General features: G+C 41.2%; 1 protein-coding gene and 1 long non-coding RNA gene across 4 annotated transcripts in view; one reads left to right on the top strand and one right to left on the bottom strand.

Moving 5' to 3' along the window:
* The window catches only part of RBPJ (recombination signal binding protein for immunoglobulin kappa J region), a 233,712-nt gene that overhangs the window by 59,868 nt on the left and 147,523 nt on the right, over positions 1–26,321 (top strand). The gene's annotated exons all lie outside the window — the stretch shown is intronic.
* LOC106504605 lies at positions 1,881–24,917 on the bottom strand. 2 transcript variants are annotated; one of them, XR_001298225.2, is made up of 4 exons: positions 24,756–24,917; positions 17,125–17,214; positions 6,962–7,028; positions 1,881–2,782 (listed from the first exon to the last, which is right to left on the bottom strand). It is a non-coding gene; the product is annotated as an uncharacterized LOC106504605 (long non-coding RNA). The 2 variants fall into 2 exon arrangements; XR_002346593.1 differs by lacking the exon at positions 1,881–2,782 and having other exon boundaries at positions 6,664–7,028.

Consider the following 26,321-nt stretch of genomic DNA (forward strand, 5'->3'; position numbering starts at 1 on the left):
TCTTTTCCTTCTTGCTGAGTCTCTATGAATAGCTTGACTGGGTGGATGTTGAACAGCCGCTCCCCTTTCATTCATATAGAACTTGGCCCCGCAGGGCTGGGTAAAGAGACTCTCTGTTACCTTGATGTTTTCAGTCCTACGTCTGAATGGTGCCTTGTTTTGGCCCTGACTTTTTTTCCCCACCTCCATTAACTCAGCTCCACAGGCGGAATCAGCACTTAATAAAACAACTATTGGCCCATGGTGCAAGTCAGGGAGGCTTGAGAGCTCTTCTTGGCTTTGTTTTTCTAAAAAGTACCCATGACTGTAGCCAAGCAAATCAGCATATACCCACGGGCTTCCTTAGGAGAAATTAAAACAAGTTAGGCAGCGGGACGGAGAACGAGTCAGGGAGCCTCAAAGACATGTAATAAACTCTCTGCCTTTCTTCTCTTTGGTGTGTGTGGTGGGAGGGGGGGTATGTTTTTCTGAATGGGGCAGAAAGTTCTAGGGCTGTTTGTGGTGCTCACATCAGCTCTTCGGTTGAGTTGGGCTACAGTAAAAACAAACAAATCAAAACAAACAAACAAAAGCAATAGCTGAGGGAAAAGAGAGGCGCCTCTCTTGAGTGGGTCAGTGTCTTGGACCTCTGGGACTGAACCCTGGCACGGTAAAGAAATGGGTGAAGAGTTCCACAGCCAGCCTCCGTTGCTGTGCCTTCTGTTGGGCCCTCAAGAGCATCTACTGACCAGGTTGCTCTGACCTTGGCTCCTTTAAGAGACTGTACCCCATCCCCTGGGTCTCCTCCTACCCAGAAGTATTTGCCCCTTAACTTTTCCATCTTACTCCACTGCACCAAAACGTTCCCCTCACCGGGAGCAAGAAAAGTAACCACGAAGGGCACAGACTTAGGCGTAACCAAGCCTGCTTTCAGATCCCATTTCTGCTATTTACTAGCTGATTGTCCTTTCGTAGAGGGATTTTACCCCTCTGAGCATCAGTTTCCCTCATCTATGTGCATTAATGATAGTACCAATACTGTATGGATCTTCTTACAAGATAATCATAGTAGGAAAAGAACAGTAGGCTGAAATGAGACAATAAATGTATAGGACCAGAGTTCCCTGGTGGCACAGTGGGTTAAAAATCCAGTGTTGTCCCTGCTGTGGCTCGGGTCTCTGCTATGGCCCAGGTTCGATCCCTGGCCTGGGAACTTCTGCATGCTGCAGCCATGGCCAAAAATAAATAAATAAATAATATAGCAGAAATTGTCACAGCCTTGTAAATTCACGATACTTCAGTAAACCTTAAAATAAATAAATGAATAAATAAATGTAAAGGAGAGACCGGATTAGGACAAAGATAGTCTAGGTGAATATATGTACTTGATGACTGTGCTATACTACTGTCTGTAAAGTGGATTTTAAAAAGTCATCATGGAGTTCCCTGGTGGCCTAGAGGTTAAGGACTGGGCATTGACACTGCTGTGGCTCCGGTCACTCCTGTGGGAGAAGTTTAATCCCTGGTCCAGGAATGTCCGCATGCTGGGAAATAAGCGTAAGTCCTTGGATAAGTCCTTATTCTAACTACCAGACCTAGTACCCACACATAGCTGGGCTGTTATAAATGTTCTTTTGTTTCTTCAGATGCTCTTTATTTCTGATGCAATCAATGGTTTATTTTTATCTCCTTGCAAATAAATTCAGCTCATTTCTCTTCTATTTTCTTTTTTTTCTTCAGAGTCATTTGCTTTCCGCTTTTGTCCTAACATCAGGATGGCCCACCAAATATATTCATAGTAAAATTAAAATGGCAAGCATAGCTTTTGCATTCTGCCACCTTGTAATGAAGTCTAATAAAATAGCTCCACTGATATAGTTTGACACCTCGAGGAAGGTGTTCCACTTGGCTGTCATTTTTATCACCTCGCCCCCAAGATCATGGCAAGAATTAAATCCCTCCCTCCCAAGTCTCTCTGACAATATCCAACAAGGAAATGTGTAAGTGGGCTTTATAAACATCAGCTAAAGTGATGAGTTCTGAACAAAAGAAATGCATAGATGGCAGAATCGGCCCCTTCAGTGATGTGACCCATTTACAAATGTATTAATTGAAGTAACCAGATCAATATTTTAACTCCATTTTCTACCCAAAAGAACCGCCAAACCATAGGAATAAGGCTGGAGCCTGCCAGAACTGACAGGTTGATTATTTGAAATAAAACTAAACAATTAAGCCAAGCAATTAGCTTGAACTGCTATTTTTATTGAACAGAGCCCTTTTTTTGACTGAGATGACAGATCATCATCCCCATTGTAAGTCTATAACATGAAATCCAAAAGGAAACGTCATTCCTTATCCAGTTATATTTAAAGTGTCTGTCTTTATCAGCTCTGATTTTCTTATCATCTGTATGCTTGGGAGTCTCAGGGAAACCGTCATTTTGTAACTGAATATGCTTAAACAAGAAATATGGTATCTCCTCCTTATAACAACAGCCATGACCATTTACTGACCACTGACTGTGTGCTTTACTCGCATCATGAGAGATACATTTCTGAGTGGCAGTTGAATACCTGGTCCCTGCAGCTCGTTCCACCATTGCATGGCTGAGAACAAAAGGCTTGAATGTCTCTGTGCCTGGTTCCAGCATCTGTAAATTGTCATCCTGATGTCACAGGCGCCTTATCAGGATTTAAACACACTCATACATGTGAAGATTTAAAAGCATGCTTGAAACCTGGTAGAAGTTGGCTATTGTTTTCACATTCCTAAACACCATCTAAGTTTTGCATTCTTCTCCCTGTATGACAGTGAAAGGAAGTGAACTTCAGAATGGTAAATCGTTTGCCCAAGGTCTCACATACAGAGCCAGCAGCTGCTTCTCCTTCTCCAGATGTTCAAGTAGTATCGTATGTACTGCAGAAAGAATTAAGGCAGCCTCTTTTTTTTTCACTATCTGACATCCTGAAATGATTATGATTCAGGATTGTTGGTGCTTGATTGGACGTTAATTTCCCCAGATGGTGAGTAAAGCATTGCTGAACACATTTGAGGACTGCCTGGGAGAGACTGCGTGGTGCTAGAAACTAAAATACTGGAGGAAAACCCTGCATGATCACATCCATGTCACCCTAATAGTCTTCCTTAGACGCATTTATATAGCCACAGGTGTCAGAGTAGCAAGCTCTTTTTGACACGCTTGGCTTTCTTATTAGCTACCATCTGATCCGTCTCTTACAAGCTTTTTTCCCCATCTGGGTTATAATCAGTTATCCCTTTAGAGAATTATACCCCCTGATTCCCCAGTCCCTTCAGCTTCATTAGGGTGTTGTCTCTGTTTCATCTGTGTAATACTAGCTCATTACTCAGCCACCACTGACTGTCTTCTGACTTTGATTTTCTTTTAAATTTTCCCCAGCACCATTACTGTTGGGGCCCTTAAGATCTTCAACATAGTTCTAACTCTTTTGCATTTTCTGTTTGTCTTTTCCAAACAAAATCCAGGGCAAATAAAACAAGCAACAGGTTATATATCTTTGTGGAAAGTCCCGAATCAAACAAGATCAGGGCTGATATGAAAACTGAGACTCTTATTCACAAGGAAATTGGAAAATGTTTCTGTAAAGTGTTTCTTTTTGCAAAAGTCAAAAAAGAACATGTAAATTATCAGCCATGTCTGGTTCTGTCCTTATGAATTCAAGGTGCCTTAATATTTAGGTGGTGGAGAATATTATGAATAACAGGATGTCTCTCGCTTAGGCAGGAAATCATTTCCCAAAAATGTCAGAACTCATTGTACAAAAAGATTGTAATTACAAAATAGTAATGGTGGATTCCAGTTTGGGGTTTGGAGGTGAATAAAGACAGCCTAAATATTATAGGGGCTTCCTGTTTTGAAGTTAGGAGAAGCCAAGACATTCTCAAATCTTTTAAATGTAATGTTTATGGAAGGCAAAGGATACGAACCCAGAATGTTGGATTGTGCAGCTAAATGTTGGTTTGGAAATTGTAAGTAATTTAGACTATTGGACAGAGTACTGAACTACTGTAGTTTTCCCCTCATTTCTTGCCTAAAAAGGGCAATAGTGAGAAAATGACTTTAACCAAAATATTCAACAAGCATTTATGAAAAGCCTGTGGTACAAATAACATTCTGCAGAAGGCGCTTGTATTAGACCCAAGGAAGCAGAAGATAAAATACATGCTCCTGAGGATTTACTAGAGGACAGAAAAATTAAAAAATAGCAAGCACGAGGGAACCCAAGAGTGATTTCCTAGTAATATATAAATTAGTGGTATGTTCTTCCCCTAGACAACCACATGGCTTACTTCCTCACCTCCAAGTCGTGTTCAAATGTCACCTTTGCACTAAGAACGTCCCTGACCAATCTCTGTATAAATGACACCACCCACTCCAAAACGCTCTTTCTATTCCTTTTCCCTATTTCATTTTTCTCCATCACCTCTTAGCTTCACATAATTTGCTTACCGTCTACCCTGCAATACCTCCCCCTCGAAGTGTAACCTTCATTAAAGCAAAAGGGGCTACAGTTGTTCACTGCCGAATCCCTGGCAGGTAGTAGAGTATCTAGCACATATTAGGTATTCAAAAACTTGTCTAGTAAAGTGTTTGCTAGTGCTAATATTTTGCAAAATCAGTAACCTCTGGCAGCGTGAATGAGATGAAGCTTTTTGGGAGAAGTGATGTGGGCCTTTCAACCCAAAACAAATTGGTTTGATTAAATACAGTGATTAAAACACAGGTTTGGGGATTCTGGACCAAATTCTGACACTGAAACCAACATGCTGGAGTTCCTGTTGTGGCTCCATGGTAACGAACCCGACTAGTATCCGTGAGGATGCAGGTTTGATCCCTGGCCTTGCTCAGTGGGTTAAGGATCCAGTGTTGCCATGAGCTGTAGTATAGGTCACAGATGTGGCTTGAATTTTGTGTTGCTGTGGCTGTGGCATAGGCCAGCAGCTGAGGCTCCAACTGGACCCCTAGCCTGAGAACTTCCACATGCTGTTAAATGTGGCCCTAAAAAAATAATACTAAAATATTTTTTAAAACATGCTTAATTTTGTTTTTTGTGGATCTCTGAAGATATATATACCTGGAGCCTAAAAAAAAAAAAAAAATTGAAGAGAGAATCACCGCTTTCTTGTCCTAGCCTCTCCCAGCTGAAATCGAAGCAATAGATATAGATATTCAGGGTAATGCTTTGCACAGCAATCATCTGTTGATGTGACCTGGGTATGTCAGGCCTTCTGTCAGTGTGTGAGGAAAAGTTCCCTCCCACTTACCGTGGCTGTTCTGGGCTCTCCTAATGCCCTCTAGCTGTTCCAAAAGCCCTCCGGGGCACCCATCCAAGGCTGCCTGCTCCCAAAGTCAACCATACTCAAAAATGATGTCTTCCTGTCCTTTGCTCTCCAAGCAAAAAGTCTGCCTCCTCACTCTCCTGCCAGTTAGGACTGGATCGTGATGAGCTCATTCCCTCTAGGGCGGGAATGACAGATTGTTGGCGTGGCTAACCTTCTTTTTTCCTCACCACCAAAGGGAGGCCTGATGCTAAAGGAGGAATTGGAAGGGAAGGAAACTTAAAATAGCCAGCGCCTAGAATCTGCCTGAACTTTTAATATATTAAAATTTTTCCTCCACAACCAGGTAAATGATATTAGTCTCTGAGGACCTAAAGTTCATGAGAGGTAAAGAATGGACAGAATCCAAATTTTTCTGTCTTAGCACATCACTGCACTGAATAGATGAGCCAAGAAATAGAATTCTAGGTTCTGTAGCAGACTGCCAGGGTAATATTTTGGGGTGTGAGGGGAAGAGTCCTTTGCAGCAGCCTACTGCAATTACTAAACTCTGGCGGTGACCTTGAGTAAGTCCTATGACCTTGAGCAAATAACTTAATCTCTCTTATACTTTCCATTCCTCAACTGAAAAATGAGGGACAGTAATAGTACCTAGGTTAGCTATTTCTTGCTTATGACAAATTACTACAAAATTGAGAGTTCCCTGGTGGCTCAGCGAGTTAAGGATCTGGCACTGACATTGCTGTGGCTTGGGTCACTGCTGTGGCAATGGTTCGATCCCTGGTCTGGAAACTTCTTGATGCCACGGGCACAGCCAAAACAAACAAGCAAACAAACAAATTACTCCAAAACTTAGTTGCTTAAAACCACAACTGTCATCCCTATGGGTCAGGGATTTGGGAAGGGCTCAGGGTCTCTCCTGAGGTGGCAATCGGATGTTACCTGGGGTCTGCAGTCATCTGAAAGTCTGATGGGGGATGGAGAACTCGTTTCTGAAAAGGGTCACTCTCATGCTGGGAAGTTGGTTCCTGTCCACCACGTTGCTTGACTGTCTCCACACAACGACACCCAGCTTCACCAGAGCAAGTGATCCCAGAGACCAAGGTGGAGCCTGCAGGGACTTTATGCCTTTATGATGTGGAAATCATATACCATGACCTCTGTCCCCCAGGCAGCCCCTAATTCAGTGTGGAAGGGGACCATACAGGGCCATCACGAACGCCTCTACAACCATACCAACCCCATAGATTGGAGGAGGAGTGAATGAAACAAATCATGTTAATCTGGTGCATAATAAACACCGGATAAATGGTGGCTGTTATTACAAAATGTCTAAAGTGCTAAATACCACCCTGCATTAAGGCTGGTGCTGACTCTGCCCTGAGTTTAATTTTATTGGATCTTAATGAGATTTTATCTTATGAAATGCTTGATTTCCACATTACCCAGTGGGGAAAACCCAGAAAGCCACAGCAAAACCAAACACCAGTTCAATGCATAGACAGAGCAAATGACATCGGGGGGCCAGCTTCCTGAGGTCCAGTGGCGGCTGGTTGGCCCTGGCAGGTTCAACAGCTTACCGAGGCCAGGACACACCTGGAGTACCTTGTCACTACCTCCTAAACAGCAAGCACCAGTGCATCCCTATCGCCATCCTTACCTTGCACGTGTGCTCACTTAAACAGTGTGGTGTAGTGTTCTCCAAACTTGTCTTCATGGCAGCATTACTGCAAAAAGGCATAAATAGGTAGATCTCAAAAAAAGCTTCATGGTCCAATACATTTGAAAAAGCTGCCCATGAAATCCTTTTTTGGAGACTTACAGTGCACATTTTGTGCAACGTTCAAGACTCTAGGAAGTCCTAGAGTCAATTTAAAAATTAGAAGAAAAACAAATCTCATTTTGTTAGATCTGACCCAGCATTTTGCAAACTCATTAGAGCACAATCATGCTTTTTTTTCTTTCTTTCTTTCTTTTTTTTTTTTCCTTTGCATGTGTAAGCCTCCTATTTGGAAGCATTGCCTGCTTCCTAGAGGCATGATCTTAGATGAGCCACTAAAATTATTTGGCCTTTGGTTGTCCCATCAGTATAATGTGGATAATACACACTAGGGCTGCTGAGAAAATTAAATAATAAAGGTAACTCGAGTTCCCTGGTGGTCTAGCAGTTAAGGATCAGGCATTGTGACTGCTGCTGCTCCGGTGGCTGCTGTGGCTCAGGTTCGATCCCTGGCCAGGGAGCTTCTGCATGCCCTGGGTGCGACTGATATTTGGAGCCAGAAAGAGTTTGACCCTTTGGGTTCTAAATGCAGCCCCATCATGAAGGAGCTATTTGATCTTGACCAAGTTCCTTTTACTTCTCAGTCTTTTACTTTTCTGGCGTGTAAAACCAGGAGAATAATTACACCTATCTCATAGCTTCAACATGGGGATAAAATAAAAGAAAGCATGTGACATGCTGAGTGCTGGCTTGGTGCACTGCAAGAGCTCGCTAGCTGTCTAGGTGTCATCATGAATGCATGTGCTTTGCCCTTTGCTGTGACATACAGACAATCAACAGAAATATGACATGGTCATTTTCAGAGTGGCTCTGGGAGAGGCTTGTGTTGGCAGTTAGAGACGAGTGGGTGGCAAGCTCTCGAGAGCTTCCAGAAGCAGTGGGACTGCAGGAAGATATTTCAAGACAAGGAGGCAGGTGGCTGGGCAGATGGGGGTGGCAGGGTTGACACACTCAGGACAGCCGGGACAACGGCTCAGAGGAGTAAGTGGCGGCGGCTGCAAGACGCCAGCTTTGTTGGAACAAAGCAGCAGGTGAGAGCCACAGAAAGTCCAAACTCCAGGCGCCCACGGAGGGCTGAGGCAGAATAAAACCTTCGACAGGGAGACGGCGGCCTCATTTGCCTTTTTCAATCAATCAGCCAACAATTGAGGGACTAGCCTGGAAGCAAAGACCCCAGCCCCTCCCTCCCCCCATGCCCCCCCCCCAAGCCTTGGCTGCACAGATCATAGTTGAACTTCTCAGAACTTGTCTTCCCTCCTGAAGCCACGATCAGTTGTATAGAAATTTATTTTTATTATTGAGCTCCTATTTCTGCTTTCGCCATCACTGCAGATCAGTTTGGGTTTTGTCTCCCAGCCAAGGGCTTTTCATATTTTCCAGATCACTCAAAAGTCTGTATGTGCTGCCTGGAGCAGGTTTAAGGAACAATCTGCGATTTCTTTCTGAATAAGCAGTTATTTGTACTTTGTTTTGCTTTTCTTGGTTACTGAAGAGAAACAGTGACATAAAGAAAGCACTGGTAACACTTAGGGTTGAGCAGCGCAAATGTCAATGGTAGTGACTTTCAAATAAATAGTTACATTGTCAGGAGCACAAGAGTCTCATTGAGGAAATCTGTGCAGTGACTGCTAACAGGGTGAACACTTTAGGCACAATGTAATCAAGGAAAGAACTGTAAACTTGGCACAGAGTGACCTCGGAAGGTACTAAAAGGAAATGCCAACCCAGGATCCCAGGGTACATTTCCAGACCAGTCACAGTGCATTAGAAGGGGCGGAGGGAGAACTAATAGAGTGAAACTTTGTTTATAGGAAAATGGAGAACGTTCCTTAATTATTTCAGTGATTAGAGTAAATCCAGTTACACTCTGTTTCATTCTCTATTTTAATCATGGTTCTACTCAAAGCCAAGAGATTTTTTTTTAAGTGAGATGTAAAATGCATTTTACCACTTTGCAATATTTTTCTTGTAAAGGATGTTATTATAAAGAAAATAGAATCCTTTTAGCAGAAATTTAAGTAACTGTATACTTAGGACTCCCACCAACCTCTTCCCAGAGTCTTTGGCAGATGACAATGTGGGCAAAATTTGTCTGTCCTGCCTCCCTGTTTAAGGTTGCCAAATTTAGCAAATAAAAATACAAGATGCCTAGTTAAATTTGAATTTCAGATTAAACTATGAACAATTCTTTAGTATAAGTGTGTTCTGAATATTGCTCGAGACCTACTAAAAAAAATCTTTGTTGTTTATCTGACATTCAAATTTAACTGAGGATCCTATATTTCATTTGACCACACCTGCAATTGACTATAGATGTAGAGGTTTACTTCCAGACTTTTCGGTTCTGTTCTCTCGATCTCTAATACTCTCCTCACACCTATATTACACAGTCTTGTGATTCTATAGCTTTGTAATAAATCTTGAAATGGGTACGTCTGAGTCTTCCAAATGTGCTGTTCTTTTTAAAGATCATTTTGGCTATTCTGGGCCCCCTTCCATGTCTACAGGAATTTTAGGATCAGCTTGTCAATTTCTGCAGAAATGTCAGTTGTCATTTTCATATGGATTGCATTAAATCTGTAGATCAACTCGAGGAGTACTGCCATCTTAATCATGTTAAGTTTTCCATCTATGAGCATAGGCTGCCTTTGTTTTAATTTAGGTCTTCATTTATTTATTTCAACGACACTTTGTAATTTCTAGTGTACAAGTCTTGTGCTTCTTTTGTTAAATTTATGCTGAGGTGTTTTATTCTTTTCAATGCTAAGGTAAATAGAATTTTCTTAATTTCATTTTCAGAGTGCCCATTTCTAGTACACAGAAATGAAATTGATTTTGGTATACTGATTGCCATAATAGTTAAGAGTGTAAGTTGGAAAACCCACTGTTCTAGTGAGATATAATTCACATTCTGATTGCCTGCTACCAGGTCATTAACTTTTCTGGGAATTTCATTAGCTTGGCTTTTGGGAAAATGCTATTTGCACTGGCTAAGGGACCATAAACACATAACCTGTCAGACTGTGAGCTCAGGTACACCTATGGAAGTGGGAAGAATCCCATAGGCAGATGTACTGCTCTTCAAGACTGTAACTGCCAGCTTCTCTACTGGATTTCAAACTTCAGGAGAACCTAACAGGGTCTTCTGCACAGTTCTCTCTAAAGCCCAGTCTGGTGCCTGCTTTCACTGTTTTGCCTGATTCACTGACTAAACTGGGGCAGGGGGAGAGGAACTGCTCAAGGGACAGAGCTTAGTGGGATCTGATCTTGCTAAGGGGCCTCACATGAAGCCTGCTGTGGTCATATGTGGCTCATTTATAAGCAGCCTGTTCAGGAGTTCTCATCGTGGTACAGCAGAAACGAATCTGACCAGGAACCATGAGGTTGTGGGTTCGATCCCTGACCTCACTCAGTGGGTTGAGGATCTGGAGTTGCTGTGGCTCTGGCATAGGCCGGCAGCTGTAGCTCTTATTTGACCCCAGCCTGGGAACCTCATATGCCGCAAGTGCGGCCCTGAAAAAACAAAAAATTTAAAAAAATAAAAATAAATAAGCAGCCTGTTCATAAAAGAAAGATCTGTAGGGCTATAACAGCATTATTATCTATAGGAAATGCTGTAAATATTTTTATCTATAGGAAATGCTGTAATATTTTTAAAGAAGTCAATTTATATTATCTTTTTAAAATATATGGTACAACAAATTGTCCTTTTTAATTCTTTTTGTCTTTTTTTTTTTAGGGCCACACCCATGGCATGTGGAGGTTCCCAGGCTAGGGGTCAGATTGGAACTATAGCCACCAGCCTACACCACAGACACAGCAATGCCAAATCCAAGCCATGCCTGAGACCTACACCACAGCTCACAGCAATGCTGGATCCTTAACCCACTGAGCGAGGCCAGGGATCGAACCTGTGTCCTTATGGGTACTAGTTAGATTTGTTTCCACTGAGCCACAATGGGAACTCCCTTTTAAGATTCTCTTGACAATTTCTGAATTTTTATTTTTTAATATCCTTTTCATTACTGGGTCCTTAGTGGGGTTTTGACTGGATTCAATAACATTTTTATATTCACTTGGGAAAGATTTTATTTTCATGATATTTTTTTATAATCCAAAATTTTGGTATTTCTCTCCATTTATTCAAGACATGTTTTATTTCCTTCAATAATATTTTACTGCTTTCTTCATATAGGTTCTGGGCTTTCCTTGTTAAATTTGTTCATGACGCATTTTTAAAGAATTTATCTTGTAATTTCTATATATATATCTCCTTATTACTAATATACAGAGAAGTTACTATTTTTAAAAATATTTATCTTAGCAGCCATTATGGAAAACAATAAGGAACTTCCCTAAAAATCTGAAAATAGAGCTACTATATGATCCAGGAGTTCTACTACTGAGTATATATCTGAAAAAAACAAAAACTAATTTGAAAAATACATACACCCATATGTTCATAGCAGCACTACCTGCAATAGCCAAGACATGGAAACAGCCCAAGTGCCCATCAACAGACAGTTGGCCTAAGAAGATGTGGTGTGTAATATATATACCAAGTCACTCTAGTAATTATCTTACTAGTTTTAAATTCTTTAATTGGATTATTTGGGATTTATAGGCCATAAAATACATTATATGGAAACAAAAATAACATCACCTTTTCTTTTTCAATATTTGAAATTCTTATTTGCTTTTCCTGTCTTATTACATAGTATAGTCTCCCAAATAATGCTAAATAATAGTGATATTAATTTACCTATTACTGAAGTTAAAAGTATTTGCTTTTAAAAATTCTATAGCCAATGCAAACTTTAATACAAAACAGGAAAGTAAACTACATAATTTGGGGGATTAGTAACAACTATGTTTGTATGTAATATAGATATTAATATAATGAATTAATATATTATATATGGAATATAATAGTGAATAATTCTCTGAGCAGAGTAAGCTTGATTCTCCCTGGGATAGAAATAGAGACTTGGAGGAATTTTTCATTCCTTAAATTCTTAAAAGAAGTGATAGAAGAGGGAGTCAGTAAGAATCTGATATATCCAAGATGGTAGATTAAGAGTTCAAAGATTAGGAACAGCTGGGAGAACAAAGACCAAAGATCAGAAAGCAGGATTTTCTTGGGCAAAAGCCAAAAACACCAGCTGGAAGTGACCACTATGTCAAAACAGTTTTACACAGAAGCCAAAAAAGGGAATATGAAGTTCTGATTGCAAAGAATCTTGAAGATTAATGGAAAGTCTTGACAAGTAGCTTCTAAAAGAAACTTTTACAAGCTTTCAAAAAATGACTTGTCCTCTTCCTATTGGTGTATCAGAGTTCTTTGCTTAGCACAGTGCCTTGTATACAGTTGGCCATCCAAAAATTTGCTTTTTTTGCTGAATTAATAGACAAGGAGAAAGAAGGAGTTCCCATTGCGGTGCAGCAGAAATGAGTCTGACTAGTATCCATGAGGATGCAGGTTCAATCCCTGGCTTCACACAGTGGGTCAAGGATCTGGCATTGCCATGAGCTGTGGTGTAGGTCAAAGACACAGCTCTGATCTGGTGTGGCTGTGGCTGTGTCGTAGGCTGGCAGCTGAAGCTCCGATTCAACCCCTAGCCTGGGAACTTCCATATGCCAGGGGGTGTGGCCCTAAAAAGAGCCCCACCCCCAAAAAAAGACAAGGAGAAAGAAAATAATAGCACCTCAAAAACTAAAGAAAAAAATCAGAAATATCTAATACCAAAAGAGATGACTTTTTAAAGTCCTTTTAAAGGTATTTTATTAAACTATAGCATGAATAAAGAAAAGTATACAAATCATATAGCTCAGTAAATTATTACCTCCAACTAACCATCATTGAAAACAAGAAACAAAACATCACCAGTTCCCTAGAAGTTCCACTTAAGCCCTCTTCTAGCTGCTACCCTCTCCAAATTATAGACAAAACAACATAGATTAATTTTAGCTGCTTTTAAACTTTATATAAATAATATCACACAGTATGTACTGTGTGTGTGTGAACGTAAGTAGTATGTACCTTTTTTGCCTCTGGCTTCTTTTGTTCAACATTGTGTTTTTGAGATTCCTCCATATTATTGCTGTAGCAGTAATTTATTTATTCCCACTGCTGTATGATAATCCATTGTGTGAAAATAATATAATCTATTTATCCATTCTATTATTGATGGGCATTTAGGATCTTTCTAGGTCAAAAGTATTAAGAATAGTGCTGCTATAAATATTTTCGTACATGTCTGTGGAAGGACGTTTATAAGTTTTTGCAGGGCTTCTGGGAGTAGAAGTGCCTGATCACAGACATTTGTATTTGCAGCTTTAATAGATATTAGTAAACAGTTCTCGAAGGGGTTATACTGATTTATGTTCCTACTAACAATATACAGTAGTTCCAGTTGCTCTATGTCCTTACCAACCCTGCATTGCCTCTTATATTCTAAACATTCTGGTGGATATCTAATGGTATTACACTGTAGTTTTAATTTGCATTTCCTCGATGACTAATGAGGCTAAGTGACCATTTTTTTGGTTGCAAAATTAAATCATGTTCACAGTATAATATCTAAGAATGCAAGAGTATAAAAATAAAGCTGGTGGTATCAGTTTCCTAGTCTCAGAAACTGAGACTAGAGAATGCAAACACAAGTTTTCCCAAAGAAAGTGGAATTTGTGGAACCTTTTGTTTTTGCACAGACATATTCTTCTAAGTCCACATTTTTTTTAATAAAATGACATTTTGTGCTTACATTTTTTAGATAAACTAAAAGATAGTCATAACCATTATTTGAGCATCTCAATGACCAGCATCTAAGCAAGTATTGCCTTCCAATGTCGGTACCCTTATTGTCTATTTTATGTATGATTACCATGGTGCCAACCTAATAAGTTCAGACACATTGCAAACACAGTGATGGCAGATGCACTATAGGAAAAAGGTAGTTTAAACATAATTTTTTTTTTTTTTTTTTTTTTTTGGTCTTTTGTCTTTTGTTGTTGTTGCTATTTCTTGGGCCGCTCCCGCAGCATATGGAGGTTCCCAGGCTAGGGGTTGAATCGGAGCTGTAGCCACCGGCCTACGCCAGAGCCACAGCAACGCGGGATCCGAGCCGCGTCTGCAACCTACACCACAGCTCACGGCAACGCCAGATCGTTAACCCACTGAGCAAGGGCAGGGACCGAACCCGCAACCTCATGGTTCCTAGTCGGATTCGTTAACCACTGCGCCACGATGGGAACTCCGGAAAAAGGTAGTTTAAACAGAGAAAACTACCTAAAACAGGATCATAACAATAGTGAGAAGTCAAATAAAAAGAATCTAATGACAAAGTCTGTAACATTCTCACAATGAGGGAGAAAGGCTGCAATGATGTGGACCACAAAGTTTCTATAGGTTTTCATAGTTTTGTTTTCATATAATTTTAAAGTTTGCCTTAGGTTCTTTCCTTGCACATGTAAAAACCACAAGTGTAAGGGAGTTTGTAACTAGCTTTCTGTTTATACATTTTAAAGTCACATTCTTTGAAAACTAATTTAAATGAATAAAAAATTTTTATTCTCTATTAAAGAGTTGCATACACTGCTCAAGTCTGAGAAATACTAATCTAGCAGTTAACTTGATGCCGAATTTCTAGACCCGGGCCATCACGATGGGAAAATATCAGCACCAACAACCCAGCAGTCCTTGGACTGTAGACATCAGCTTTTGAACTTGAATATGAATTTAAATATCAATGTTTCCGGAGTTCCTGTTGCAGCTCAGTGAGTTAAGAACCTGACATTGTGTCCATGAGGATGCAGCTTCAATCTCTGACCTTGCTCAGTGGGTTAAGGATCCAGTGTTGCCACAAGCTGCGGCATAGTTCACAGATGCGGCTTGGATCTGGTGTTGCCGTGGCTGTGGTGTATGCCGGCAGCTGCAGCTCCATTCAACCCTTAGTCAGAGAACCTCCCTATGCTGCAGGTACAGCCATAAAAAAGTGGGGGAGGAATCAATGTTTCTCTAATCCAAAATTAGACTGACTGATTCTTAAAATTGGACCTATTAGAAAGACGGGGCTAGGAACCAGGCTGGTTTTGCTTCTTGACATGGCTCTACCACCTTTGAACCTCAGCTCTTCTCTAAACTAGAGATTGATGATAATCCAAAACTTATATGAGGATTATACTTCACATATTTAAATCACTGAGAGAGAAAGAGAGAGAGGAGGAGGAGAAGGAAGGGAGGAGGAAAAGGAAGGGGAGGAGGCAGGGAGAAGGAGAAGAGAGAAGGGGAAGTGCTGTGCCGAGTCCTCTGCCTAGAACACTCTGTTCCACAATCTTTGCACGGTTTCTTCCTTCTCTAACTCCTCAGAGAAGTCTCCCTTCCCACACATGCCCTCGCCCTGGGTCCAGTGCCCTCTTTCATTTTCTTTAAAGCAATCAACCCTCTGATTTCATCGTTGCCGCGTATTGGGTATCTAACATATCTCTCCCCAAAGCAGGAGTGTGTTGTCACTCAGTGCCTAATTTAATGCCTATACATAGAAGACTTTCTTTCTGTCTGTCTGTCTGTCTGACTTTCTTTCTTTCTTTCTTTCTTTTCTTTCTTTTGTCTTTTCAGGGCCGCACCTGCGCCAAATGGAAGTTCCAAGGCTAGGGGTTGAATCAGAGCTGCAGCTGCTGGCCACAGCCACAGCCATAGCAGTGCAGGAGAGCCACAGCAGAGCCACGTCTGCAACCTACACCACAGCTCATGGCAACACTGGATCCTTAACCCACAGAGTAAGGCCAGGGATCAAACCTGTGTCCCTGGATACTAGTCAGGTTCATTAGCCACTGAGCCATGTGACAGGAACTCCATTGAAGCCTTGAAATAAGGTTGCTTGAATAAATGCAGGAAGGAAGGAAAGAGGAAAGGAAAGGAGGAAGGAGGGAGGAGGAAGGAAGACCCAGCTTCAGAAATCACCTAAGTTCTAGATAGGGATGGACTGGGGATTGAGGACAGCATATGTACACTGAGGTATAGGAAATGATTGGCTAACGGGGACCTGCTGTACATCAGAGAACTTGATCCAATATTCTGTGATAATCTATGTGGGAAAAGGATCTGAAAGAGAATATGTGTATGTACATATATAACTGAATCATTTTGTTGTGTAGAAGAAATTATCACAACATTGTAAATCAATTATACTCTAGTAAAACTTAAAAAAATGGGAAAAGAAGAAAAAAGAAATCACTTAAGTTACAGTCTTGGCTTCTGAGCAACGGAATAACTTTGGCAAGTACTGAACCTCTCTGAACCTCAGATTCCCCTATGAATAATGAGTAAGCTGGACTAGACCATCATCGAGGGCATTTCTTATTTTGTATTTCAATGAATGGCTCACATTCAGATACTATTCCCATCTTCCCTTCTTCTCTTCTCTTTCCTCCTTCTCCTCCTCCTCCTTCTTTTCTCTCCCCCTCCAGCCCTCTGTCTGTCAACAGCAGCACCCCCTTGGATTCATGGATAGTTCTAAACCACTTGGAGATATTTTGTGCATAAACACAGACATCTCAAGGATACATGGGCTCTAGACGGCAAATTGTCATCCCAGTTGTTGTAGTGTTTATTTTCCCCTGCCTAGCCAACCCCATCAAAACCACACCCTCCACTGCCAAGCCACAGCCCCACCCTGCCTTTGAAAATAAAAAGGGAATAGAAGGATCTCTGGTTCCTGGGGGGCTGGGGGAGGCGGAATGCTGCACAAATTTTAACTAGTATGATGTTTCTGGAGAAATCAGGGTGCAGCTGACAGGATTGATTACAACTTTATAAAATTTCTTAATATAATAAGCTCCATGAAAATAATAGGAGACAGTGATACCAAATTTTAGATACTGCCAGAAACAGTTCCTCAATTCCTTTTTCTGGGTCATACTTCACTACAGTGACTATCCTTATACAGGCTTAAATTTTAGCCACTTAATTTACAATATGCTTGAAATATACATTTAAAAAACGCAGTGATGATTAGATAGCAACTTTATACATTGGAACTTACATCATTCCTTATTTCAGACCCTCTGAAAAATGGTCTTAGAAATGAAGAAGGGATTTCTCTCTTGTCTTGAAGAATTGAAGTCAACATCAGCTGCAAAGACAGATTTTAATTTGCTTGTAAATATGTACCTACAAAGCAAGTTTTTACATTTAAAAGCACACAAAGGCTTAGAATCACAGCTTTTATGAACTGGAAGAACATTGTGACCTTCATTTAACACATAAGGAAATTGAAACCCAGAGAAATCAAATGACTGGGCCAAGGTCATAGACCCCATTATACTGGAGCTCAAACAAAACCTCTGGTCTCCTGGTTCCACGGTTTTCTTCTCACACTAAGCTGCCTTTATGTGACCTTGTAGTTACTTGCAAATTTCAGTCCTATGTGCCAACCCAGTCACAGATCATGGTAGGTTGGAATATAAAATCATCAGCCCAGGAGTTCCCATGGTGGCACAGCAGTAATGAACTCAACCAGTATCCATGAGGATACAGGTTCAATCCCTGGCCTTGCTCAGTGAGTTAAGGATCTGGCATTGCCATGAGCTTTGGTGTAGGTCACAGACAAGGCTCGGACCTGGCATTGCTGTGGCTGTGGTTTAGGCTGGCAGCTACAGTTTCAATTCGATCCCTAGCCTGGGAACTTCCAAATGCCATGGGTACAGCCCTAGAAAGGACAATAAAATAAATAAATAAAATAAAATAAAATAAAATAATAAAATAAATCATTAGTCCATTAGAGTTCCCTGATGGCTCAGTGGGTTAAGGATCTAGCATTGTCACAGCTGTGGTGAAAGTTTGATTGCTGGTTCAGGATCTTCTGCATGCCATGGGCATGACCAAAAAAAACAAAACAAACAAACAACAACAACAAAAAAAAACAATCCACTAACTGAGAAACCATTTGAGGAATTATAGTATTCATTATGTTGTTGTTACAGTACTTGCTAATATTTGTTTGAGTTTATGTGTCAGGTACTCTACTATGTGTTACTCGTATTATCCTACTTAATCTCCAACTAACCCAGTGGGGAGGGTGTTGGGGGCAGATAGTCACTTTTTTAAGCCTTTTACATCTAATGTAACTTACTCCTCAAAACTATCCTATAAAGTTGTATTATTACTCCAATTTTACAGGGGAAGAAACTGAGTCTTAAAAATGGTTGAGTCATGCTCAAGTTCAAACTTAAGTACATACCCTTAAACCAAAACACATGCTACCCTTATACCAAAACATATGTTATACAACCTACACGTTAGTTTCTGCTGTCCTATCACCAAACATTATGAAATAACAAATAGCTTAACTTGAGCTTCTTCTCCCTTCATTTATCTAGCTTTAATATTAGCTAGTGGTAGAGATATTTAAAACAGAGGAGGGAGTTCCCGTCGTGGCGCAGTGGTTAACGAATCGACAGGACATGAGGTTGCGGGTTCGATCCTGCCCTTGCTCAGTGGGTTACGATCCGGCGTGCCGTGAGCTGTGGTGTAGGTTGCAGACACGGCTCGGATCCTGTGTTGCTGTGGCTCTGGCGTAGGCGGTGGCTACAGCTCCGATTCGACCCTAGCTGGAACTCCATATGCACGGAGTGGCACAAAGAAATAGCAAAAAAAAAAAAAAAAAAAAAAAAAAAAAAAAATAAAAATAATAAAAATAAAAATAAAAACAGAGGAACCAAAAAGGAGAGAAGACTATCTACAACCTGGTAACTTATAAAATCTAGGATTTTATTATGATATCAGTAATGCTTAAACTTCAAGAAGTATAGCTGTCATCCATGAAAGTATGTCTTCTGCACATAGTGGCCTGGTATTAAAAACATAATCTGTAAATTACTAAGTGAGCTAGATTCTTTTTTCTGAAAGGAGTAGAGACATGTTCATGTTATATCAGTTAGTGGGGAAATTTGTGGCAAGAAAACATGGAGAGGCGAGGAAACACAGGAAATGGTCTCAGTGGCTACAGTCAGACCTCAGGGATCATCATTCAGTTTTCTTCAGGTTGCAGTAGTAGCTCTAATTGTTCAACAACCATTCAAGTTATCCACCGCATTTATGACTTGATTTCTCTGCTGGTCTCCTGTCTCTCAACCTGTGCACTACAAATTGACTTCTCTGTATTCTCTTTTCCTATCTCTCTCCTGCCTCTCTCTGCTCTGGGACTCTCTTCTTCTGCCTCTATTTATTGCCCATGTTTTTTCCCTGTAGGGCTCACAATCAAACAGAAAGAGAGGATCTGAGCCAGTACATGAATAGATCTACTGTGCATTGAGTAAATGGTGTTCCCATGGGGTAGAGTGCTCACATCAAGCCATCTCAAAGTCCATAGAAGGCTGCCTTCCCACTTACACTCACCTTCCCACTCACCACTCCTCCCCCATCTTCGTATCCACTAGTTGCAGCCAAGGTAGCAAGATCATATAGAACAAAGCAGGGATCTATATGCTTAGAAGGGAACTTTGAACACAGCAAGCAATGTGTATGGCTTCTCTGGCACAAATATGAATCCTCCTTTATGTATTAATGGCATTTATTTGGACAAAAGCCCTTGCTGAAAAAAAAAAAATGATTAAACTTAAGGGTAGAAACCAAAAAATTTGCTAGTCATTGCTAACTATTCTCTTATTGTCTACTTCAGCTATAGTTCCCTTTTTAGTGGTGGCATACTCATAATTGGACACCATAAACTTTTTCAAGCTCTTGATCCTCAACTCTCTTACCTGTTGAATCTATAGTCAAAAACTTTAGTTGACTCAGGATACAAAAAGCAGCTGTTACCTAGCATATCATTCTTTTGTAACTCAGAAGCTCTGATAAATCTGACATTTTTAAATGGCCATTTGAGGTTTTTGAAGTTGTTTAACTGATGGTTTGACCGACAAGGGGATGGAAATAATAGTACCTTGTGGTTGCAGACCATTTTGTATTTTTGGAGTGCTCCTCATTGAAATACCACTCTTATTCCCTTGTACTTTTCCTGGTGCCTTGACTTTGCCAAACCATAAAATGAAAATCCTTCACAGCCCCATTCAAGCATCCTCTCCTTTTTCATGAAGCCATCCTGTTTTCCCGAATTCACTTGATTCCTTTGACCTCACCATCATTCATTGCCTGTGCGGTTCATGAATGACACATCTTGCTGTAATTACCAAAATTTTCACTTGTTTATGGTAAACTCCTTGAGGGCAGAGGAAAATGAGCAATGTCTTATTCCCTAAGCCACCTAAAACAATATCTTGCACAAAAAAGATATGAAAAATGGATGGGAGGATCAAAAATGCATGGATCAAAGCGTGATTGTGCCCACTTTATAGATGAGGGAGATGAAACACACCAATTGGGAACTCCAGAAAATATTGCACTGACTCATGATGGCCTGAAACCAAGGTGAAGAGGCAAAGAAAGAAACAATTTAAAGGTAGAAGTAGAGGAGACTGGCAAAGAGTAATTTGAGGAGGAGGAGAATGAGAAGAGACAGGCAAGAAATAGATGCAATCCTGCATTGAGATAAATACAGCAAAGAGAAGGAGAATTTTTTTTTTCAAAGTAGGTGAGGGGGGAGGTAAAGGCAGAAGAAAAAGGTAGGAAAGCATTTTCATAATCTCCCTAGGAAAATGTTTCATGTCAACTTTGAAAAGCTAATTTGGGCTTTGGGAAGTAGGAAAAAAAAAAAAAATGAGGAAGGCTCTGTCCCTTGGTCAAAGGTAGGAGAACTGAGAAAAGTAAATAGAGGATAAAGAGGAAGAAGAGAGGGAAGTGGTTGGTCCTTTTTTTGGTTATTAAAATTATTCCACACAAAATCAGTTTTTGACAACTTTGCAAAATCAAAGGGAAAAAAGGAAACCACAATGAAAGGAACTTGAGTCTAGATTATACTTTACTTGGTACAATGGAATATTTTACTATATACTTCAAGTTACTTCCACATTCTGCTTTGATCTAATGATGATGTAGACCCAAATATCACTCTGAGATATTGAATGCTCTATCAGAACCAGGAATGTGACCAGGTACATATATGAAGGCAAAACTTTTAAGCATGCATTTAAAAGTTTTGTCATGAGGAGTTCCCTTCCTGGCTCAGCGGTTAACGAACTCGACTAGGATCCATGAAGATACAGGTTTGATCCCTGGCCTCACTCAGTGGGTTAAGGATCTGGCGTTGCTGTGAGCTGTGGTATAGGTTGCAGAGTGGCTCAGATCCAGCATTGCTGTGGCTGTGGCATGTGCCAGCAGCTGTAGCTCCAATTCAACCCCCTAGCTTTGGAATTTCCATATGCCGCAAGTGTGGCCCTTAAAAAAAAAAAGGCAATAAAAGTTTTGTCATCAAATAAGAACTTTTTGTTCTTTTAAACCAAACTTTCTTTTTTTTTTTTTTTTTTTGTCTTTTGTTCTATTTAGTGCCTCACCTGTGGCATATGGAGGTTCCCAGGCTAGGGGTGTAATCACAGCTATTGCTGCCTGCCTATGCCAGAGCCACAGCAACCTCAGATCCGAGCCACGTCTGCGACCTACACCACAACTCATGGCAATGCCGGATCCTTAACCCACTGAGGGAGGACAGGGATGGAACCTGCAACCTCATGGTTCCTAGTCGGATTCATTTCCCCTGCACCACGACAGGAAATAAATCAAACTTTCTAATCTAGCAATGTTTTATGACCATCCTAAGTCTGACACCAGAATCCTGCCCATTAGGTAAAATGTCAGAGAAAAATTAGTTCTAATTTTATTTAAATTAGAAATTAAAGGCAGGAGTTCCCTTGTGGCACAGTGGGTTAAGCATCTGGCATTGTCACTGACATAGCTCAGGCCACCACTGTGGTGTGGGCTCAATCCCTGTTCTAGGAACTTCCACATGCCTCAGGCACGGCCAGAAGAAAAAGAAGAAAGAAAGAAACTAAAGACAGATGTATGCTATCTTTTCTGTTGGCTTTTAGGATACCTTTCTCATCCAGTTTTCCTCTTTCCACTCTGACTGCTACTCTTGAGTTTTCCTTAGACTCCTCCTTCCTAGATTCCTCTCTTAATGTTGGCATTCCTTGAGAGTCCATCTTTGACTCTGCTTTTCTAACATTTCACAATCTCCTTGGATCATCTGCTCTATTTCTGTTGTTTCAGAAACTGATAACCTCCCCCCCTTCACTATCTGCCACGTAATCCATCTCTACAAAGCTTCACAACCATAATTCAAACAGCCTGGACATCTCTAGTGCAGTCCTTGGGTACCGCAAATTTCACACGTCCAAAACTGATCTTTTTTCCCCCCTCAAACTTGTTCTCCCAGTATACTCTTTTGCCAACACAATCATCCATCAAGTTTCCCAAGTCAAAACACTGGATGTTCATCTTTAATTTCTCCTTCAGCTACACATCCAGTTATTTGGCTCCATGGAGTCTACCTGTTAAGCACTTCTTGAACTGTCAGCGTCTATTGATCTCAGGTAACTCCTGCTCATCCTCAGAGCTCCACAGTAAATTCTTCCTGACTTTCTTTTCCTTCCCCAGATTATATAGATCCCCTAACTTTACTCTTTTATTTTACTCTGTGCCTCTATTTTATAATACATATTGGTTCATGGTAGACTAAGTTGATATGACAAATAGACCCAAGTAAGTAATTACTTGGTCATCAGGAACTATTTCCTATTCACGTAACACTGCTGGGCTAGTGTTCAAGTTGTCAGTGCAACTTTCCTCCACACATTTAGGGGTCCTGGCTCCTCTCTGTTTATTTCTCTACCATATCCCATCACTTAGATGTCATTGGCTAGACCTCAGTCACATGACCATATCCCCTGCAAAGGAGGCTGGGAAATGTAGTTCAACGGTCTACCTAGACAAAGAAGCACACAGATTTGGGGGAAAGCTGTCTCTGCCACAATAGCACCTATCACAGTCACCGTTTTACATTTATCTGTCCAATTACACCATTAACGTCTGTTTTGTCTACCAGATTTTAAGTTCTGTTCGGACAAATATGTTTTTATTTACAACCTAGTTTCAAAAAACCTCTCTAAATATGTGTTGAATGAATAAATTCTTATTAATCCAGATCTCTAACATATTCATCTGGAACACTTACAGCAGCCTCTCAACTAACCTCCTTGTTGCTTCTCTTTGGCCCCTCCATGGTATAGCCCCTCCAAAGTGATCTTCCTAAGTTGTACATTTGATCCTACCATTTCTTCTACTTCAAAACTCTCCAATAGCCCTTCAATGCCCTAAAACTGTTTTGCCATGTAGTTCCTTTCCTGTTCATCTTTCCAGCCTTAGTTCTCACCACCGTTCTCTTTCCACATTCCTCCCATCACAGCTGTACACACACCTCCTCATTCATAAGCTCACATACATATTCTTGCTCCTTCCCATTTATGGTTTGCCTGAAGTAATCAAGACTTCCCCTGCAGCAGACAGCCCTGCCACATCTTATTCCAGCACTTAACACATTGTTTTGCACATGGTCTACATCCTGAAAATGGATGAATGAATGGGAGGGTGGATGGGAGGAGGAGAGTTGGATGGATGGAGGAGAGTTGGAGACATGGATGGATGGATGGATGGGTGGGTAGATTAGGAGGAGGAGAATTGTAAGCCATTGGGTTCAACTTTATTTATTTATTTATTTGTCTTTTTAGGGCCACACCCACGGGCATATGGAGGTTCCCATGCTAGGGGTCTAATCGCAGCTGTTGCTGCCGGCCTACACCAGAGCCACAGCCATACCAGATCTGAGCCGCGTCTGCAACCTACACCACAACTCATGGCAACACCAGATCCTTAACCACTGAGTGAGCCCAGGGATCAAACCTGCAACCTCATGATTCCGAGTTGGATTCGTTTCCACTGTGCCATGACGGGAACTCTGAGTTTAACTTTAAATAAGATCAGGTAACACTGGTGACAATGTTGGGGTACCATTGACTAAATCTGCCCACCTTGGCCGGCACAATAATAACTGCTTGAATGAGTTGTCTCACAAGAGGAGCCCCCAGTAAGGAACATGGTGCTGCCTCAAAAACTAACCAGGAAAATTTGGGAAGGGCCAGTAGGAGGGAGGAGATGACTGGCCTCCCAGAATCCTTGGCACTGGATCCCATCTTGGCTGCGAGATGTGCGGCCATCAAGACAGACCCTGAGCTAGACCAGGTGAGGGTCAACCAAGATGAGAGACAACCCAGAAACTAACCACATTCCCATAAGACCTAGGGCTGTGAGCCACAAGGCAGAGCACTTCTCCTAGTTTCCCTCACCCTGCTGCTCTCCACCCAGGCGCCTCTCTTCCCAAGAAAGTCTTTTGCTTTGTTAGCACATGTGTGTTTCCTTGGGCTCTGGAAGGGGTCCTCCTTCCTGCAACAAGTCAGTTAAGAAAGCTTCAGTGGTGGAAACACAATTCCCAAATTATCAAAAAAATTTCCAAGTTTCTTTTCATAATCCCAACCTCTTAATCATCTTACTGCAAAAGTTCCAAGGAGGTATTTTTCTTCTCTTTCATAACATTAATTTTTAAAACCCCAATGGCCTTAAACTTATACTTTCTGATGATGCAAAGAGATAATAAGTTGTCTCTTCTCTTAATTTCAAGATAGAGCAGGACACAGGATTACACAGAAGCCCCAACATTTACGTTACCTGTGTTTCCTGGGACTCCTGGAGCTTGATGGATGTCTAAATCTGTAAAATATAAGAGGACCTAATTTCCCCCAAGTCATATTGCTTGTCTGTGCTCCAGAGTCTCGGAGCCTTGAGGGGTAGGGCTTAGAGATGGAGTAAGACTTGTCCAGGGTCCAGCCTCCCATTGTAAATGCAGCTCAGCAGCCAGAATAGCAAACTCCCTGTTTAGGAATTTGCCATGGACACTGCCCAAGGATCATTCCCGGCTTCCTCTGAGAGTAAAGACTAACTTAAAAAAAAGCAAAAACAAAACCAACTCACATTCACATGTAGATATCACCAGTCTATCACCACCTGAGTAAGAACAATAGATTTCTAAGTGCAGGTGGTTGCTAGAGGCAAAGGAATGACTTTAATAAGGCAGTCACAGGGCGGGAAACTTCACAATTTCAAAATAAGAGGAACAGCTACTTGCTGAAGTTGGAATAAAAAGATCATCCTACTTAATTTACCTGCTTGATCACAACTGACGTTCCTGGAAAATTAACGAATGGGTAGGGCAAAAAAACAAGCATAAACTTCTAAACCAATGCTTCTATTCCAAGCGTTCTACCGATCTAAATTTCCTAAAACTTAGTTGAGTAAGTCTGTATGGGCTGTTTTGGTTTTTCGGCGGTGGGAAGAAGGAAGAGAATAGCACATGCTCTGATTTAGCGTCAGCTTCCCTCTGTTTTATTTTCAGCCCAGTCAGAAAACCACACTCTTTGCTTGCCTCACTCCTCTATTTTTCCAAAAAAGTATTCTCTTCTGTGTACGGTTCTGGTCCAAAATAATCAGTATTGGAAGTTGGGCTGTTTTTGCTTCATTTCTGTGGCCTGAGTCATTCTCTCCAAGACCAGGGTGCCCTCAGGGAAGATGCAGAGGAAATGATGTCATTCTCTCTGGTCTCTTTCTTTGCACTTTGGGCTTCTTCTCTGGGCCAGAGCCTTAATGAATCTGTTTTCTAATTAAGCGGCGAGTATGGTGGGAAAAAAGGGGCGCTTCTGCCTCTCCCTCCTCGCCAGAGGCACACACACACTGTTTGCGCCTTCAGAAAGCTCAGGTGATTTTGCCAGAATTGGTGCAGAAATCTTCGCAGAGTCGTTGTCAAGCAGCTGGAAGCAAAGGTATTTCGTTATGCCTAGCACTGGAAACCAAAAAACAGAAAGTGTCCTGCCCAAGGTCAAGCACTGCCCAAAGGAAAGGGAGCTGCTGTGGGGGGCGGGGGGGGGGGGCGGTGAATATAACCTCCCGATTCCTCTGCTTAGCTGTCCCCCCAAGCAATGCCCTTTCTGTGCAAAACCCTGAAGAAATGAAGAAAGCAAAACACCTACATTTCGAAAATCTGATTAGAACAGACTTCACATGTTAACTTGCTAAACATGTTTTCAATTCCTGGACATTTTGGACACCGTAGCCTCTCCTAATTATAACTTTGAGTCGATGTTGCTCTTTTTCTCTGATATTTGGCTTCTTGGGCTATTCTTGTGGTAAATTAGCAATTGGCAAATGCACCTGCTTTAATTTGATGGAGGGAGGAACTGG

The sequence above is a fragment of the Sus scrofa genome, chromosome 8, assembly GCF_000003025.6.
Source record: "Sus scrofa isolate TJ Tabasco breed Duroc chromosome 8, Sscrofa11.1, whole genome shotgun sequence".
Classification (NCBI taxonomy): domain Eukaryota; kingdom Metazoa; phylum Chordata; class Mammalia; order Artiodactyla; family Suidae; genus Sus; species Sus scrofa.